Below are 15,109 nucleotides of genomic sequence, written 5' to 3'. Positions count from 1 at the left end.
ATTTTGGCGTCAACAAAAGCTACAAAAACACTATAAATATGCACTTACCTTCGAATAACTTCATCAGAAGGCACTCCCAGGATTCCCAGATCGACAATAAATGACTGAAAAGTTCCATAAAGCACTTCATTTAGCCACTTGTTGTTAGCATGTTCATCCCAGGAATCCATTTCATGACGCACGAACAATCCATCCAGACAAAAACTCAAAAAGTTCCGTTACAGGTCGTAGAAACAGGTCAAATGATGTTTGCAATCCATATTTAGTATGTGTTTTACATTAACTTCTTCTGGCTGCAAGCCCGAAGCCGGGCACAATATGACAACAGCCACTTCAAGTGCAGGGCGCGAAATTCAAAATATATTTTTTAGAAATATTTAACTTTCACACATTAACAAGTCCAATACAGCATTTGAAAGATAAACATCTTGTGAATCCAGCCAACATGTCCGATTTTTAAAATGTTTTACAGCGAAAACACCACGTATATTTATGTTAGCTCACCACCAAATACAAAAAAGGACAGAAATTTTTCACAGCACAGGTAGCATGCACAAAACCAACCTAACTAACCAAGAACCAACCAAACTAACCAAGAAACAACTTCATCAGATGACAGTCTTATAACATGTTATTCAATAAATCTATGTTTTGTTCGAAAAATGTGCATATTTGAGCTATAAATCAGTTTTACATTGCAGCTACCATCACAGCTACCGTCAGAAATGGCACCGAAGCAGCCAGAGTAATTACAGACACCAACGTCAAATACCTAAATACTCATCATAAAACATTTCTGAAAAATACATGGTGTACAGCAAATGAAAGACAGGCATCTTGTGATTCCAGACAATATTTCCGATTTCTTAAGTGTTTTACAGCGAAAACACAATATAGCATTATATTAGCTTACCACAATAGCCAGAAACACAAGCCATTCCCCAGCAGCAAAAGTTAGCCATCGTAACAAACCAGCAAAAGATATATAATTTTTGACTAACCTTGATAAGCTTCATCAGATGACAGTCCTATAACATCAGGTTATACATACACTTATGTTTTGTTCGAAAATGTGCATATTTAGAGCTGAAATCAGTGGTTATACATTGTGCTAACGTAGCATCTTTTTCCCACAACGTCCGGATATTTTTCTGACACTCACATATTCTGACCAAATAACTATTCATAAACATAACAAAAAAATACATGTTGTATAGGAAATGATAGATACACTAGTTCTTAATGCAATCGCCGTGTTAGAATTCTAAAAATAACTTCATTACGATATGCAGTTTACGTTATGGCGAGAGAGTGCCCAAAACCTGGCCGCAAACTACTAGTACAACATGTTCGACAGATATATGAAATAACATCATAAAATGGGTCCTACTTTTGACGACCTTCCATCAGAATGTTGTACAAGGGGTCCTTTGTCCAGAACAATCGTTGTTTGGATTTAGAATGTCCTCTTCTCCAGTCAATTAGCACGGAAAGCTAGCAAAGTGGCGCGAAGCTCTCCTTCCTGAACAAACGCAGACAACACAACACGCCTAACGTCCCGAAAAAATTTCAATAATCTAATAAAACTATATTGAAAAAACATACTTTACGATGATATTGTCACATGTATCAAATAAAATCAACGCCGGAGATATTAGTCGTCTATAACGACAGCTGTACAGAAGGCAAAACCAGGTCCCTTCACGCGCTCTCCAGAAAACAGGAAACTGGTGACACGTCATACAAAGAGCATTTATTCGACCCCAGATCAAGTTATACACTCCATTTCTTCTCTCACTGCCTGTCGACATCTAGTGGAAGACGTATGAAGTGCATGTATACTGATATATATCAAGGACATTTATAGGCAGGCCCTAGAACAGAGCATCGATTTCAGATTTTCCACTTCCTGTCAGGAAGTTTGCTGCAAAATGAGTTCTGTTTTACTCACAGATATAATTCAAACGGTTGTAGAAACTAGAGTGTTTTCTATCCAATAGTAATAATAATATGCATATTGTACGAGCAAGAATTGAGTACGAGGCCGTTTGAAATGGGCACCTTTTATCCGGCTACTCAATACTGCCCCTGCAGCCCAAACAGGTTAATCATCAATAAGGATCCAACCGGAGAATTTCATTGTCTGAAGAAAGAGCATTGGAACGAGAGCTCTCTCTCTCCCTCGCGCGCAAATCCTGACTGAGAATTCTGACGACCACTCACTAGAACAGCTCCTATGAGCCCCTCCTTTATAGTAGAACAATAAGACTAAAATCAAAAGACGACGACATCTAGTGGAAGCCCTAGGCAGTGTTTGTTCAGCCATATCTAGACAGGGTACCATTTGACACTGTTTTGAAAATCGACTTCTCATTTCCTGTTTTGACCTCTTCTCAGGTTTTTGTCTGCCAAATGAGTTCTGTTATACTTACAGAAATAATTCAAACAGTTTTAGAAACTTCAGAGTGTTTCCTATACAATAGTAATAATAATATGCATGTATTACCTTCTGGGACAGAGTAGGAGGAAATTTTGTTTGGGCACGCAATTTGTTCAAAGTGGAAACACTGCCCCCTATCCCTATGAAGTTTTAAATGATGGCGGATTCATAATGTACAAAAATTGTGCGTAAAAAAAAAAAAAAAAAGGACGCAAGACGGCTGCTATCCACTGCAGATCAAACCATCTACCTTCTATCCATCCTCCTCGGGCCTCTTTTACTGCACACACATTTATGCAGCTAGTGACGGATGTGGTGAACTTCTCAATGTTATCGGATAAATCTCGGAACGTATTCCAATCTGCGCTAGCGAAACAATCCTGTAGCTTGGCATCAGCTTCGTCGGACCACTTCCGTATTGAGCATGGCACGGGTAAGCAGGAAGCAGGAGAATAGAGTTATGGCCTGATTTGCCAATGGAAGGGCGAGGGAGGGCCTTGAACGCATTTCTGTGAGAGGAATAAAGGTGATCTAGAGGTTTGTCACCGTTTTGTCTAGTTGCATTGGTGACATGCTGGTAAAAAATGATATAAAACGGATTTCAGTTTCCCTGCGTTAAAATCACCGGCTATGAGAAACGCCGCCTCTGAATGTGCATAGTGCCAGCACTAGGTTTGTGGTGGTAAATAGACAGCTAGGTAAACAAATAGATGAAAGACGGCTGCTATCCACTGCAATGCAAACCATATACCTTCCTTCCCTCCTTCCCTCCTCCTCAGGCCTCTTTTATCTCACACGCAGGAGGTACCTCGTCTCCTCCTCCTCCTCTCACTGTGTTTCCTCCTCATGCTGCCTTTACTGCACAGGCCAGTGCCTTCTTACCACTTATCCTCCTCCTCCTCCTCCTCTCCTCTATATGCTCACTGATTCTTGCCTTGTGGTGATTCCTTCTGCTGTGTCAGCCCTCTGCTCTGTCCACTGTGTTTCTCTAACAGTGGCAGTAACTCCTGATCAAACACATCCCAGACCTGAGTCACAGTAGCCCAGTAGAGCAGGGAGCCAGGGCTTCTAAAGAGAAAAGTATAGGTGCTGATGTCAGCCTTTTCTCTGCTGACTCGAATGAGTGGATAAGTTAAATGAGTGGGTTGCAGGGGTAACAGTAGCAGAATTTGACATTTACTGGACTGGAAGTGTTCCATTCAGAAGAGAGATCCAATAACCACGTTGCTGCTTTAGCTGCAGTTTGAAACACTTTCCTGGGAAGCTGTAGGTTGCAGACGAGGGTTCAAATTGTATTTTTACTTTGAGTGTTTGCTCTAGCCTGCCTGGAGTGCCAGATGTGCAGGGTTTGCCCTTTTGGCATAACTCCATTGTTTACATTGGGCCAGGCAAGCTCAATTACTGTAAGTGCAATTTAAGTGCTTGGATTAAATACTATTTCAACCCAGGTCTGGTGTCAGATGAAAGATTCAGTCCCCACGTTGTGCATATAATGGTTTGGTTTGCCACATGTTCTTGGGCAGTATGTGTAGGTTGATCGTGGTTAATTATGCAATTATCCCCCTGACTGTGCAGTCTCTCTCTCGCTGTGGAGTGCACTTTACCTCAGACGACTATCAATACACATATCTTACGATAAGGCTGTAATGAATTATTTTGTTGTCCTTTGGATGGTCCTCCACATGGACAGTGTGTGAGACTTCCTAAGTTATTGCAGAGGGAGAGAAGCCAAATGTTATTAGTCATCATGAACGGCTGGCTGTTTTGCCTGGGGGTCAAGCTAGTTGTCGGTGGATTACGTGGCAGCAAAATCTTCAATTTTACCGTAAAGGGTGTGTTGTACAATAGCTCCATCGAAGAAAAAAAAATGCTTAAGGATCAAATATAGACTGCTGTTTGTGTTGTTAGTAATGACAAAGAAGGAGTGAAAGTCAGTCAGTCAGTCCCATTGTCCCAAAGTTATGCGGTGGGACTGTGCTTTTACCAAGTGGTCCTGGGGACAACACAGCTAGATTTGTCACAGTCACACTATTTCACCTGGATATTTAGCTGTACTAATGTACTGACACTGACAATGTGACATGGTAAGGTTGGACCCAGGTGCAGAGAAGAGACCAGACGAGGAATCAGTGGTTAAGGATTAACATAATATTTACTGAGAAACGGTAGCCACAGAATCACAGTACACTTGAAAAAAACAACAAACACTACATTTCAAACACGCACGCGCGCACGCGCGCACGCACGCACGCACGCACGCACGCACGCACGCACGCACGCACGCACGCACGCACGCACGCACGCACGCACGCACGCACGCACGCACGCACACACACACACACACACACACACACACACACACACACACACACACACACACACACACACACACACACACACACACACACACACACAGTAAATAAGTCAAGCTTCTGCACTGGACCACAGAAAACACACCTCTTTTAACAGGGACACAATCATGAAATAATAAGACACACCTGAGTCCAATTAAAGGCTCTAGGGTGGGCTCTGTTGCCCTCTGGTGCCAGGAGGAACCATAACAGAAAATGTGCTGACACTGAAATAAAGCAAAACTGAACAGAACTTTTGATAATTTTTTTTAACCTTTATTTAACTAGGCAAGTCAATTAAGAACAAATTCGGTTGTGACCATTCTGCCTGCCCTGACTCTGAACCTGCCTTTTTGTTCTGTACCTTATTGACAGTGCCCTGGATTACTGACCTCTGCCTGCCCTTGACCTGTCATTTGCCTGCCCCCTGTTTTGTAATAAATATCTGTGATTCGAACTGTCTGCATCTGGGTCTAATCCGGAGTCCTGATATTATCGTGATAATATCGTGCCAGCCATGTCTCGGACACCGACGCCTCTCACCCGTACAAGCTATACACCTTCACCCGCTTCAAGGAAAACAACATTGAGCCGCCGACGTGGGCCTCCGCTGCTCACGAGGACTGTGTGCTCTTGTACTCCGTGGCCGATGTGATTAAGTCATTTAAGCATGTTAACCCTCGACTGTCGGCCAAGACGGCATCCCAAGCCATGTCCTCAGAGCATGTTTACCGATATCAATCTCTCCATATCCCAGTCTGTTGTCTCCACTTGCTTCAAAATGCCCACCATTATTTCTGTACCCAAGAAAGTGAAGGTAACTGAACTAAATGACTTTCGCCCCATGGCACTCGCTTCTGTCTTTGAGAGGCAGATATCACCTCCACCTTACCCAACACCCAAGACCCACTATAATTCACACACCGCACCAACAGATCCACGGACAACGCAATCACCATTGCACTGCTCTATCCACCTGGACAGGAAAAATACCTGTAAGAATGCTCCAGGACATCTATAGCACCCGGTGTCACAGGAAGGTCAAGAAGATGATCAAGAATCCCAGCCACTCGAGCCATGGCCTGTTCACCCCGCTACCATCTAGAAGGCTAAGACGGTACAGGTGCATCAAAGCTGGGACCGAGAGACTGTTAAACAGCTTCTATCTCCAGGCCATCAGACTGTTAAACAGTCATCACTAGCCGGCCTCCGCCCGGTACAATGTCCCGACCTTAGTCACTGTTACTAGCCGGCTACCACTTGGTACTCTACACTGCACCTTAGAGACTGCTGCCCTATGTACAGAGTCATTGAACACTGGTCTCTTTAATAATGTTTAAATACTGTTTTACCCACTTGATAGTGCCTTCAGAATTCAAAATTGATTATTGGAAAAAAAAATCCTACCCATTTACACACAATACCCCATAATGACAAATAGAAAACATGTTTATAGAATTTTTGGCAAATTTTTTGAAATAAAAGAAAATGAAGTACAAAAAAAAAAATGAAATACAGAAATATCTAATTTAGATAATTATTCACACCCCTAATTCAATACTTTGTAGAAGCACATTTGGCTGGGTAAGGCTCTAAGAGCTTTCCACACCTGGATTGTGCAAGCTCTGTTTAATTGCTTGTTGATCATTGCTAGACAACCTTTTGCTATAGATTTTCTAGTAGATTTAAGTCAAAACTGTAACTCGGCCACTCACATTCTTTTTGGTAAAAAACTCCAGTGTAGATTTGGCCTTGTGTTTTAGGTTATTTTTCAACTTAAAGGTGAATGTGTCTGGTGCAAAGCAGACTTAACCAGTTTTTGCCCGTGCTTAGCTCCATTCCGTTTCTTTTCTATCCTGAAAAACTCACCAGTTCTTAACGATTACAAGCATAACCATAACATGATACAGCCACCACCATGCTTAAAAGTATAAAGAGTAGTACTCACTGATGTGTTGGATTTGTCCCAAACATAACACTTTGAATTTAGGACAAAAAGTGTAATACTTTGCCACATGTCTTGCAGTGTTACTTTAGTGCCTTGTTGCAATCAGGATCAATTTCTTGGAATATTTTTATTCTGTACAGACTTCCTTCTTTTCACTCTGTCAATTAGGTTAGTATTATAGAATAACTACAATGTTGTAGATCCATCCTCAGTTTTCTCCTATCACAGCCATTTAACTCTATAACTATTTTAAAGTCACCATTGGCCTCATGGTGAAATCCCTGAGCTGTTTTTTCCTCTCCGGCAACTGAGTTAGGAAGGACACCTGTATATTTGTAGTGACTGGGTGTATTGATACACCATTCAAAGTGTAATTAATAGGCCAGTGAAATAAATATATTTTGAATCCATTTTAAATTCAGGCTGTAACACAACAGAATGTGGAAAAAGTCAAGGGGTGTGAATACTTTCTGAAGGCACTGTATATGCTGTATGGTAGTCATGGCTGATCCTATATAACTAATGCTGAACCCACCTTTTCTATTCATATACTGTCTATACACACCATTGTGTATATATGTACAAATATTCAACCCCCCAAAACAATGCTAACCTCCCCTGTTATTGTAATGGTGAAAGGTTAGCATGTCTTGGGGATATGATATTTGTGCTTGTAACTGTAACGTCCTGACCAGAGTTCTTATGTGTTTTGCTTGTTGAGTGTTGGTCAGGACGTGAGCTGGGTGGGAATTCTATGTTGTGTGTCTAGTTCGTCTGTTTCTATGTTCAGCCTGATATGGTTCTCAATCAGAGACAGCTGTCAATCGTTGTCCCTGATTGAGAATCATATAAAGGTGGCTTGTTTTGTGTTGGGGTTTGTGGGTGGTTGTTTCCTGTCTCTGTGTTTGTGGTCTGCACCAGATGGGACTGTGACGGTATGTTCTTTTGTTATTTTGTATAGTGTTTTTGTTTTGTCTAATTAAATTCATTATGTCAAATTACCACGCTGCACATTGGTCCTCTGATCCTTTCTCGCCTCGTCTGAGGAGGAGGACGAAGTAGACTGCCGTTACAGAACCACCCACCAAACCCGGATCAAGCAGCGTGAGAACGGGCAGCAGCGACAGCAGCAGCGGTACCAGGAGGAATGGTCATGGGAGCAAATATTGAACGGAGAAGGACCCTGGGCTAAGGTTGGAGAATATCGCCGCTCTCGGGAAGAGATGGAGGCAGCTAAAGCCCAGGAGCGGTGGTATGAGGAGGCAGCACGGAAGCGTGGCTGGAAGCCCGTGAAGAAACCCCAAAAATGTCTTGGGGGGGCTAAAGGGTAGTGTGGCGAAGGTAGGTAGGAAACCTGCGCCCACTTCCCATGCTTACCGTGGAGAGCGGGAGTACGGGCAGACACCGTGTTATGCGGAAGAGCGCACGGTGTCTCCTGTACGGGTGCATAGCCCGGTGCGGGTTATTCCACCTCCCCGCACTGGGCGGGCTAGAGTGAGCATTGAGCCAAGTGCCATGAAGCCGGCTCTACATATCTGGCCTCCAGTACGTCTCCTCGGGCCGGTGTACATGGCACCAGCCTTACGCATGGTGTCCCCGGTTCGCCAACACAGCCCAGTGCGGGTTATTCCACCTCCCCGCACTGGACGGGCTACGGGGAGCATGCAACCAGGTAAGGTTGGGCAGGCTCAGTGCTCAAGGGAGCCAGTACGCCTGCACGGTCCGGTATATCCGGCGCTACCTTCCCGCTCCAGCCCAGTACCACCAGTGCCTACACCACGCACCAGGCTTCCAGTGCGTCTCCAGAGCCCTGTTCCTCCTCCACGCACTCTCCCTGTGGTGCGTGTCTCCAGCCCAGTACCTCCAGTTCTGGCACCACGCACCAAGCCTCCTGTGCGTCTCCAGAGCCCTGTACGCACTGTTCCTTCTCCCCGCACTCGCCCTGAGGTGCGTGCCCTCAGCCCGGTACCACCAGTGCCGGTACCACGCACCAGGCCTATAGTGCGCATCGAGAGTCCAGTGTGCCCTGTTCCTGCTCCCCGCACTAGCCTTGAGGTGCGTGTCTCCAGTCCGGTACCACCAGTTCCGGCACCACGCACCAGGCCTACTGTGCGCCTCAGCAGGTCAGAGTCGGCCGTCTGCCCAACGCCGCCTACACTGCTCGTCTGTCCAGCGCCGTCTGAGCTGCCTGCCTGCCCAGCGCCGTCTGAACTGCCTGCACTGCTCGTCTGCTCAACGCCGCCTGCACTGCTCGTCTGTCCAGCACCGTCTGAGCTGCCTGCCTGCCCAGCGCCGTCTGAGCTGCCTGCACTGCCTGCCTGCCCAGCACCATCTGAGCCATCCGTTTGCCCAGTGCCATCTGAGCCATCCGTCTGCCCAGCGCCGTCTGAGCCATCCGTCTGCCCAGCGCCGTCTGAGCCATCCGTCTGCCCAGCGCCGTCTGAGCCATCCGTCTGCCCAGCGCCGTCTGAGCCATCCGTCTGCCCAGCGCCGTCTGAGCCATCCGTCTGCCCAGCGCCGTCTGAGCCATCTGTCTGCCTAGCGCCATCTGAGCCATCTGTCTGCCCAGCGCTATCTGAGCCATCCGTCTGCCACGAGCCATTAGAGCCATCCGTCTGTCCCGAGCCATTAGAGCCGTCCGTCAGTCAGGAGCCACTAGAGCCGTCCGCCAGTCATGAGCTGCCCTCCAGTCATGAGCTGCCCTCCAGTCATGAGCTGCCCTCCAGTCATGAGCAGCCCTCCAGTCATGAGCAGCCCTCCAGTCATGAGCAGCCCTCCAGTCATGAGCTGCCCTCCAGTCATGAGCTGCCCTCCAGTCATGAGCTGCCCTCCAGTCATGAGCTGCCCTCCAGTCCGGAGCTGCCAACCAGTCCGGAGCTGCCACCCAGTCCGGAGCTGCCACCCAGTCCGGAGCTGCCACCCAGTCCGGAGCTGCCACCCAGTCCGGAGCTGCCACTCAGTCCGGAGCTGCCACTCAGTCCGGAGCTGCCCCTCTGTCCGGAGCTGCCCCTCTGTCCTGAGCTACCTCTCTGTCCTGAGCTACCTCTCTGTCCTGAGCTACCTCCTAAATCATGTGGGGGCCTTGGGGAGGATTCTTAGGTCAAGGTCGTGGGCGAGGGTCGCCACTCAAAGGACGCTAAGGAGGGGGACAAAGACAGTGGTGGAGTGGTGTCCTCGTCCACCGCCGGAGCCGCCACCGCGGACAGATGCCCACCCAGACCCTCCCCTTGAGTTTTAGGGGTGCGTTCGGAGTCCGCGCTTCAGGGGGGGGTACTGTAACGTCCTGACCAGAGTTCTTATGTGTTTTGCTTGTTGAGTGTTGGTCAGGACGTGAGCTGGGTGGGAATTCTATGTTGTGTGTCTAGTTCGTCTGTTTCTATGTTCAGCCTGATATGGTTCTCAATCAGAGACAGCTGTCAATCGTTGTCCCTGATTGAGAATCATTTAAAGGTGGCTTGTTTTGTGTTGGGGATTGTGGGTGGTTGTTTCCTGTCTCTGTGTTTGTGTTCTGCACCAGATGGGACTGTGACGGTATGTTCTTTTGTTATTTTGTATAGTGTTTTTGTTTTGTCTAATTAAATTCATTATGTCAAATTACCACGCTGCACATTGGTCCTCTGATCCTTCTCGCCTCTCCTCGTCTGAGGAGGAGGACGAAGTAGACTGCCGTTACAGTAACTTTCTCAGTCATCATTATTCACGATTAATTCAGGATTATCCGTAATCATGGTAGCGCCCACATTAATGTAGAAGTGTTTAGAAACATATTCTATTCCTATTTAAAATGAAAGTGACTCCAAAATGACACAGTACATTATTTACCAAAATATTATTTACCAAAACTTGTAGTCACATACTTGTTATTGTCATTGCGTGCTATGAATATGGGACCAAATACTTAACTTTTTACTACTTTAATACACATAAATTAATCTGTCCCAATACTTTTGCTCCCCTAAAATGGGAGGACTATGTACAAAAAGTGGTGTAATCTCTAAATGGTTCACGCGATACGGATGAAACTACCTTAAAATTAAAGCAAACAGTCTGCACTTTCACCTCATAGTCAATCTTTGATTTCAAATCCAAACTTTTGGAGTATATAGCCAAAGGAATAAGACATGCTTTGCTGTCCCAATAATTATGGAGGGCATTGTATAGTAAAACCTTTCTTAATTCACATAAATTGCATGGAATCACACAGTGTGCAATAATACTTTTTAACATGATTTTTGAATGACTACCGCTCATCTCTGTACCCCACACATACATATACAGTTGAAGTTGGAAGTGTACATACACCTTAGCCAAATACATTTCAACTCAGTTTTTCACAATTCCTGACATTTAATCCTAGGAAAAATTCCCTGTTTTAGGTCAGTTAGGATCACCACTTAATTTTAAGAATGTGAAATGTCAGAATAATAGTTGAGAGAATGATATATTTCAGCTTTTATTTCTTTCATCACATTCCCAGTGGGTCAGAAGTTTACATACACTCAATTAGTATTTGGTAGCATTGCCTTTCAATTGTTTACATATACACGCACCACTTTTCCATTAAAACATTTTTTTAAGCAAGTAATTTTACAAAGCACTGTACTGGACTGAAGTGGAGAATGTGAAGAGACCCCTGGTGACATGTCTTTTTGGGTATGGGTGTTTGAGCTGTGTGTTAGCTGTTTGAAGTGACAGTTTGGTAGGATTCACGTCACTTCCTCTTGAACTTGCAGACGTGTTGCTGTGCGTTTTGTTGCCAACCTTACTTTGCTAGCTGACAACTTTACGGTTTTTACTTTTTACTTTTTAATTACCGTTTATATTTTTAGTTTTTCCCTCACAGCTTTTTTCCCTCATTCAACTTTTTCACCCCGGACGCTTTATCTGGACATGGTTCGTCAGCACCTTCAACAGCTGAAACTAAGTAGTAACATTAACATGATGCCTTCTAATTGCAGTCGCTGTACTCATAATATACAGGAGAACGATCGCCTTACGGCGAGGATAGCTGTGCTGTTAGCCCAGCTTCAGACGCAATCGTTAGGCAAGGGTAATTTCAGTGTAGGAAAGGATGAAACAGCGTCTGTGCCACCAGTAAGTACAGATAGTAGTATAAATCCCCCCCGCACAGTCCCCGCAGCCGGACAACTTTCTCATGGTTTCTGGAGGGAAATGCTGTAGGAATGCTCAGCTGGTGTCGCTCATTCAGCCGACAGAAACTTTCAACCGGTTTTCCCCATTAAGTAGCGAGTCGGAGTCTGAGCCCGAATCTTCTCTTGTCTCTACTCCTCCCGTTACGGGGTCAGAGACGCCGAAGCTTCCCACCATTAGCTCTGACAAATTGAAAACCCTAGTCATTGGCGACTCCATTACCCGCAGTATTAGACTTAAAACGAATCACCCAGCGATCATACACTGTTTACCAGGGGGCAGGGCTACCGACGTTAAGGCTAATCTGAAGATGGTGCTGGCTAAAGCTAAAACTGGCGAGTGTAGAGAGTATAGAGATATTGTTATCCACATCGGCACCAACGATGTTAGGATGAAACAGTCAGAGGTCACCAAGCGCAACATAGCTTCAGCGTGTAAATCAGCTAGAAAGATGTCGGCATCGAGTAAATGTCTCTGGCCCCCTCCCAGTTAGGGGGAGTGATGAGCTCTACAGCAGTCTCACAACTCAATCGCTGGTTGAAAACTGTTTTCTGCCCCTCCCAAAAGATAGAATTTGTAGATAATTGGCCCTCTTTCTGGGACTCACCCACAAACAGGACCAAGCCTGACCTGCTGAGGAGTGACGGACTCCATCCTAGCTGTAGGGGTGCTCTCATCTTATCTACCAACATAGACAGGGATCTAACTCCTCTAGTTCCACAATGAAATAGGGTGCAGGCCAGGCAGCAGGCTGTTAGCCAACCTGCCAGCTTAGTGGAGTCTGCCACTAGCATAGTCAGTGTAGTCAGCTCAGCTATCCCCATTGAGACTGTGTCTGTGCCTCAACCTAGGTTGGGCAAAACTAAACATGGCGGTGTTCGCCTTAGCAATCTCACTAGGATAAAGACCTCCTCCATTCCTGCCATTATTGAAAGAGATCGTGATACCTCACATCTCAACATAGGGCTACTTAATGTTAGATCCCTCACTTCAAAGGCAGTTATAGTCAATGAACTAATCACTGATCATAATCTTGATGTGATTGGCCTGACTGAAACATGGCTTAAGCCTGATGAATTGACTGTGTTAAATGAGGCCTCACCCCCTGGTTACACTAGTGACCATATCCCCCGTGCATCCCGCAAAGGCGGAGGTGTTGCTAACATTTACGATAACAAATTTCAATTTACAAAAAAAAAATGACGTTTTCGTCTTTTGAGCTTCTAGTCATGAAATCTATGCAGCCTACTCAATCACTTTTTATAGCTACTGTTTACAGGCCTCCTGGGCCATATACAGCGTTCCTCACTGAGTTCCCTGAATTCCTATCGGACCTTGTAGTCATAGCAGATAATATTCTAATTTTTGGTGATTTTAATATTCATATGGAAAAGTCCACAGACCCACTCCAAAAGGCTTTTGGAGCCATCATCGACTCGGTGGGTTTTGTCCAACATGTCTCTGGACCTACTCACTGCCACAGTCATACTCTGGACCTAGTTTTGTCCCATGGAATAAATGTTGTAGATCTTAATGTTTTTCCTCATAATCCTGGACTATCAGACCACCATTTTATTACGTTTGCAATCGCAACAAATAATCTGCTCAGACCCCAACCAAGGAGCATCAAAAGTCGTGCTATAAATTCTCAGACAACACAAAGATTCCTTGATGCCCTTCCAGACTCCTTCTGCCTACCCAAGGACGTCAGAGGACAAAAATCAGTTAACCACCTAACTGAGGAACTCAATTTAGCCTTGCGCAATACCCTAGATGCAGTTGCACCCCTAAAAACTAAAAACATTTGTCATAAGAAACTAGCTCCCTGGTATACAGAAAATACCTGAGCTCTGAAGCAAGCTTCCAGAAAATTGGAACGGAAATGGCGCCACACCAAACTGGAAGTCTTCCGACTAGCTTGGAAAGACAGTACCGTGCAGTATCGAAGAGCCCTCACTGCTGCTCGATCATCCTACTTTTCCAACTTAATTGAGGAAAATAAGAACAATCCAAAATGTATTTTTGATACTGTTGCAAAGCTAACTAAAAAGCAGCATTCCCCAAGTGAGGATGGCTTTCACTTCAGCGGTAATAAATTCATGAACTTCTTTGAGGAAAAGATCATGATCATTAGAAAGCAAATTACGGACTCCTCTTTAAATCTGCGTATTCCTCCAAAGCTTAGCTGTCCTGAGTCTGCACAACTCTGCCAGGACCTAGGATTAAGAGAGACACTTAAGTGTTTTAGTACTATATCTCTTGACACAATGATGAAAATAATCATGGCCTCTAAACCTTCAAGCTGCATACTGGATCCTATTCCAACTAAACTACTGAAAGAGCTGCTTCATGTGCTTGGCCCTCCTATGTTGAACATAATAAACAGCTCTCTATCCACCGGATGTGTACCAAACTCACTAAAAGTGGCAGTAATAAAGCCTCTCTTGAAAAAGCCAAACCTTGACCCAGAAAATATAAAAAACTATCGGCCTATATCGAATCTTCCATTCCTCTCAAAAAATTTTGAAAAAGCTGTTGCGCAGCAACTCACTGCCTTCCTGAAGACAAACAATGTATACAAAATGCTTCAGTCTGGTTTTAGACCCCATCATAGCACTGAGACTGCACTTGTGAAGGTGGTAAATGACCTTTTAATGGCGTCAGACCGAGGCTCTGCATCTGTCCTCGTGCTACTAGACCTTAGTGCTGCCTTTGATACCATCGATCACCACATTCTTTTGGAGAGACTGGAAACCCAAATTGGTCTACACGGACAAGTTCTGGCCTGGTTTAGATCTTATCTGTCGGAAAGATATCAGTTTGTCCCTGTGAATGGTAACCCACCCTAGTCACTTAAGTAACCGCTAATCCCCACGCAAAGATATCCACACATTATGTGCTTGTAGTGGGGAACACTAAACCTATCGAGTAGAGAGCCCTGCTGAAATAGTGAAGGATTTAAAACAAGTTGCGCAAAATAAATAAATAGCAAAGCGGTGGGTGGCAATGGGTGGCTATTTGAAGAATCTCAAATATATGTTGATTTATTTAACACTTTTTTGGTTACTACATGATTCCATATCTGTTATTTCATCGTTTTGATGTCTTAACTTTTTTTACAATGTAGAAAATAGTAAAAATAAAGAAAAACCCTGCAATGAGTAGGTGTGTCCAAACTTTTAACTGGTACTGCATAATATATCAGCATGTATTAATCTC

This window comes from Salvelinus namaycush, chromosome 31, assembly GCF_016432855.1.
Source record: "Salvelinus namaycush isolate Seneca chromosome 31, SaNama_1.0, whole genome shotgun sequence".
Lineage (NCBI taxonomy): Eukaryota > Metazoa > Chordata > Actinopteri > Salmoniformes > Salmonidae > Salvelinus > Salvelinus namaycush.
The sequence above is the reverse complement of the archived record's forward strand: the minus strand, read 5'-3'. Positions refer to the sequence as shown.